This window comes from Thunnus maccoyii, chromosome 6, assembly GCF_910596095.1.
Source record: "Thunnus maccoyii chromosome 6, fThuMac1.1, whole genome shotgun sequence".
In the NCBI taxonomy this organism is placed as follows: Eukaryota; Metazoa; Chordata; class Actinopteri; order Scombriformes; family Scombridae; genus Thunnus; species Thunnus maccoyii.
Window position 1 is genome coordinate 631393 of NC_056538.1, and position 5776 is coordinate 637168.

At 39.8% G+C, this 5776-nt stretch overlaps 1 long non-coding RNA gene across 2 annotated transcripts; it reads left to right on the forward strand.

The window, feature by feature from the left end:
• The first annotated feature begins 590 nt into the window (after nt 1–590).
• Nucleotides 591–3341, forward strand: LOC121899279. Of its 2 annotated transcripts, XR_006096669.1 has the most exons (4): nt 591–1656; nt 2192–2313; nt 2399–2646; nt 3306–3341. It is a non-coding gene; the product is annotated as an uncharacterized LOC121899279 (long non-coding RNA). The 2 variants fall into 2 exon arrangements; XR_006096668.1 differs by lacking the exon at nt 3306–3341 and having other exon boundaries at nt 2399–3120.
• The last annotated feature ends 2435 nt before the right edge of the window (nt 3342–5776 follow it).

Sequence of the window (5776 nt, forward strand, 5' to 3'; positions counted from 1 at the left end):
TTACGTGATAAAATATCTGAAAAAATGGCAGCAACACCACCACCCTTTTTGTTTGACCTGGTAAAATATGAAAATGAGAAATCAGATGGAGAAGCTTCAATCAGTTCCTTGCTACCAGTTTCATCGAGCCAAGTCTCAGTAAGGAGAATACAATCAAGCCTATGTGATGTTATGAGATCATTAATAATGTAGGTTTTATTAGTAAGGGATCTGACATTGAGAAGTGCAAACTTTAAGGTGCTTGCAGAATAGTTGAAGTTGTCAGCTGTGGCAGAGTCAGGCCTGCTGTAGCTAGAGTTTTCCAGAGACTGGGTTTGAGAGTCGGAGCACACAGTGAGAGTCAAGGCACACAGTGGCAGGACCCACACTGTTAGAACTGGATTTAGTGATGGGAGACACATAGGTCTGGATCGGGTCTTGCCGTGGTGCATATCAGAATGAATTAAAGACTATAAACTGGATGAAATTAGCAGTCAACTGCTTTGTTCCCTTTCTATTTGAGTGCACACCATCAGCTCTGTACAGTCTTGAGTTAGTCCAAAAGTAATCGAAGTTGGAGATGAAGTCATATCCTGCAGCAGAACAGAAGTTTTTTAGCCAGTGGTGAAGACTGAACGGTCGACTAAATCGTTCAGAGTTTTTGGAGAGATTGGCAATAGGGCCAGACATGATACAACGTCTTCCCAGACTCTCAACTGTGTAGCACAGGGACTCCAGGTCTGCATGTAATTTGCTGGAGTTCCTGGCCATGATGTCATTTGCTCCCACGTACGTTAAAACAAAATTAAACAAAATTAACAGTGGGATGCAGGTCAGTGAGAGTTGGAATGAGTTCAATTAGATCGATTACCTTGCCACCAGAGAGACAGTAGGTGATAGCACCAGGAAGAGTTAAGTGTCTGACGATAGAATCACCTACTATCAAAATTTCCGGATTGCTGCTTACCATACAGTTGTTGTAGGTGGCAAGTTTCGGTGAAAGGTGGTGCTGGGCGCTGACCAGGCTAGCTCGGTTAGCATCAGCGTTGGTTGAGCTCTGCGGTGTCCAGTGGAGCAGCACCCTGGCCGGAGGGACCAAAGCCAGGTGGAGGCTGGAGGACCACCGGAGCGACTGGAGCTCTGGGTGTTACAGCAGGAGCTCTACTACTGTCCTCCGGTGATGAAGTACACAGTCAAGGGCATTTTTCAGAGGGAGAGTTGGCTCTAGAGCTGGACTTGCTGCACGGAGATCTGCGCCTTTTGGAAATAACACTAGGTGTAACTTTGCATTTTCCATCAGCACAGTCCACATTCAGCAGCAGTGAAGGTGACTGTGGAGGAGCAGCCAAAGGAGTAAAGAAGTTACACAGCTTCAAATCTGTGGAATCATCCTGAGAGTCATAGAGAGGAAGGGACAGTCTTCTGAGGCCCAGGTGGAACAGCCAGGAGATGGGTCAACTGTGTCAGGGCAATTTACCTTCACCGTTAAACTGGTGGACTTGGGAAGCTCCAGCAAGGCTAGCCAGGAGCTGAGGTCAGTCTGCCACTGGAGAAGAACAGAGATGAGCTGCTTGATGGAGGCCAGTTCACCCTTGATCTCAGAGATAAACAAAGAGGTGACCATGCTTAGAAGTACGGTATAGCCTCGGTTTCACCAGAAACCACACCAGCAAGGAGGTAAGTATCCCATATAGAAAGGAGTAGAGTGACCGGCTAGCCCAGCCACCAGGCTAAAAACATACCTAGCTAAGCTAGCAGCAGTTGAAGCAGTCCAGTCAGCTACATCCTTAGGGGCATGTTTGCGCTATTGACTCTATATAAAGATGGACATCATGAAAGCTCCCCAGAAATCATCTTGTCACCGCCTAGTGGCTGGCTGCAGCATAGGTCATAAGTCCTGCCCCCTCCATTTTAGTGAATGGGATATGAGCCAAACTAAAAAATCAAGGTACACGTCAAATAAATTTCCAAATGTTTTTGTCATTTTATGTAGTTCTTATCACGCTGATGTTTGTCCAAGTGATCATGTTTCTGATAAATTGGTTTTTAATTAGTTATTTGGCGATATAAAAAGGGGGTGTGATGTCATGTCATGGTTAGGCAGGTTCTCTCCCTCATTCTTATTGTCTCCCACAGTTTTCCCTTCCTTGGTGTTTGTTGTTTGTCCCATATTGGTCTCTGTTTCTGTTTCTGTGTCTGTTCTGTGTCTCAGCCTGGGAGCATGGCAATCAGCTCACCGGCACACCTGCTGCCCATCCACACAGCAGAAGCCTGCAGTATTTAAACCCCGGTCCTGCACTCCACTCTTCACCAGATCATTCCGTATAGTATGTGGTATAACGCATCGGCCTATTTTTCAAGTAAGAAGTTACTCTCTTGTGTAGTGTTACCTGACTAATCCTGTTTCTCTGTGCCTCAGGATCATCGCCTCCAATCCTTCCAGTCTGCCTGCTCAGCTCTCTACAATAAACTGCCTTTTGTCTGAGCTCTTACAATGCTTCTGTGTCTGAGCTCTACCTCTAGGTCCAGTATTATTGACATTTAAATTTAACAGAACGATCAGACCCAGAAACAACAAACATTCAAAGAGTACTCTCCAGTCAAGGGATCTTACTCAGACAGCATGAACAGTTACTTTGAACCCTCTCCAAGAGCAGCCAAGCCATGGTAAAACAAATAACCCAGTTCACCAACCAATTTCCCCTGTTATCATATCTGCTTACTCTGCCATTGCCTATGAGTTGACACCCACCTCTGCTGTCCCAACACAACAGCAGCCAGCCCTGTCTCAACCATCTACCTCCTCACCTGCAAGATACAGTGATACAGATTTTGTACTTTCCCACTTTTGGTATCTACACATTCAGGTAGTTCCAGTCTGATGGGGCTAGGTCTGTGTATTAGGTTAGAATACAGACATAACATTAGAAGGTGGTATAGCTTAATGGACTTCTTTAAACTTCATTATGGAAATAAACCATATAATGACAAAGTATAATCTTCTAACCAGTTATTTTCTAAATGTACTGTAATCTTCTATAATCTTATCCTTGCCTAATTTCATTCCTCCATCTCTGACAGGCTTTTCCTTTTTGCTCACAGGAATCATTAAAGTAAAAGGAAGTGTCTCTTCCAATTGGACTTTGCTGGTCTTTCTTTAACAAAAAAGGGGTGTCCAAAATGGGGACAGTTCGGTAAAATTACATAATGTCAATATGGAGGGAAAAGGTAGCCTAAGAGATTGGTGTTACTCTGGTTTTCTAATTGTCAACAAATCCCATGAAAAGACCAAAACCGACAATGTGTCTGTCCATCTCTCATTTCAGACTTCCCTACCCTGTCTGTGGCTCTCAGCTCCAAGCCCATTGTTTCCTACTGAAGATCTACATCTTTAAAACACCAAAATAAAAACTATATACAAATAAACATAGTTTCATTTTTTTTAAAAAGGCTTAGTAATAACATAAAACGGCTGATCTCTGTAGTTTTTAACAAACATTAATCAAACAGGATGAAATATTGACTTTGTTGGGAACTTTTTTCAGCAGTGGATTTATCTATATTTGGTGCTCTAGTGAGTATTTCTGGCAGCAGGACGGGGTGTGTGGGATTTCATGACAATAAGAAAAACAGAATATCATCATTCTTTTTCTTTAATGCATCAGTTTGGGGTGTTTTTACAGATTTAAAGCAATACTCCACTCAAAATCTACCTTTTGGGCACACTCCCCTGACTTGACAGTGGTTTTACAAAGTTTCCTCATTAATGGAGATCAGCAGCTGTGGTACACTTGAATTCAGTCATGTCCAATGGACAAAAAATGGGGAATAAAATCAGCTAACCATCCATGGACCTCTCAATATTATAAATCTATACTATATATTAAAGGGGCAGATACAGTAAAAAAAAACAGACATGGACATTGGACGTGCATACAGTTATACAAGGTTGTCTATTGACTTTGTACACACACATTTGTCAGTGGGTGCAGTTTGTGCGTACAGTCTATGCACTCATATACTTTGAGCTGTGTGCGGAGTCTCGTGGACATGGGCAGATGATTTTATGTCACATGGACCTTTGCAGTCTTGTGTATGTGGAAACCATAATTTCAGCTTAATTGTATGTGGCATATACTATATACAGATCATGATTATGCACTTATATACATAATAATCAACAGGAAATGATACAATACATACTGTCCATTGTCAATACCACTGCAACCTAGGAATGCTACTGGCAGTTCTACCTTTCAAACAGACAGCAAAATATTTCAAAGATCCCCTCCAGAATTAAGACATTTAAAAATACTCAATTTCTCCAATTTGGAACCATGTGTGTCTGACATGTTTTTTTCACAAATAAGTATACTTACCGCATTGAAATCCTTAAAATTAAAAAATTCTCTCTCTCTCATTCATATATATATATATATATATATATATATATATATATATATATATCCACAAGTTTCCACATCATACTTGTGTAAATTGAATATTGGACCAGGATTAGCTTCCGAACTATTTTTGATGTCAAAAATCAGGCTTGTAGGCCCACCCCTTAAAATCAGATTTTCAATGAGCACAGAGAACCTTTCCCCTTCAAGTCACTGTTGCCTATTTTACTTTAAAACTGTAAACACATTATTTTCATAATGTCCAAGCATTCATGATATTTCTTATTAATGATGGTCCTGTCAGCTTGTATCATATTTCTAAAACCATTCAAGAAACAGTTCAACAGTTTATATGATTCATGATAAGTCAGTTCTTCTAATAACAACCTTCATATTAACACTTCATGATGTTTAAGCATACAACCTTCAATAGTTCAACTTTCTCAAACTATCTACACATCTTAAACCATCTACTGAAATAAAGTTTAATACTATAGTGAAAGGAAATAAAGTTAGGCACACTTATGTGATTAGATTACTTTCAGAAACATATTTAAATATAAGTTGAACATAACTGTTACTTCATAATGTAAAAGCATTCAATGTGACTATTTAACAATAAAAGAAACTTTAAACTTAACATTATCTTTACATTCCTATTACTTCAGAAACTTCATTCTTTCAACACAACTACTCTAATTTAACTACTAAAATATGATTGTCTATGAGGTTAATAGATCACAAGTTAAACACTTAAAATACAAATACATGGTTATCAAACATTCATTAACTCCTCACATAAGGGATTTTAACTCTTATCAGTAGAGGGTAGTATTGTTACCTGTAGCATAAGAGGTTAATAAAATCTAAGTCCTGTATCTCTTTAATAGATAGTCATACATATATGAAAGTTATACCATTCTTCTTGTACTTACACGACAAATAACATGATATAAGCTGCATAATGATTAGACATTTAATTTACATGAATTTCAGGTTTGCCTCAGATTTGCAGGAAGGCTTCCCATAGTCCTCAGGAATGTGGGTTAGTTTATGGTTTTGGTGATAAGAGTCGGTCCTCCATCTAAGGTGGGAGTTGTTTTCCTCCAGTCCAAGTGGCCTTCATGCTTTTAGTTCGTGTCATATTTCAACTTATCGAAATGGTTTCTAAGGAGGTCTTTCTGAGTCTGTTGAGCATCACTGATCAAACCCCCATTTAGGGTTACAATGGTCAGTTCTGCAGGCCAAGGGTGTGCTCTTACAAACTTAGGAATCCAGGGAGCCTGTCTCTTTTTTTCCTTAAGAATCAAAGATTAGTTAACACAATTAAAGAACAAGTGGCCGTCCTCCTACAAGGGGGACTTTAATATTTATAAATTTATTTATGCTTTAAG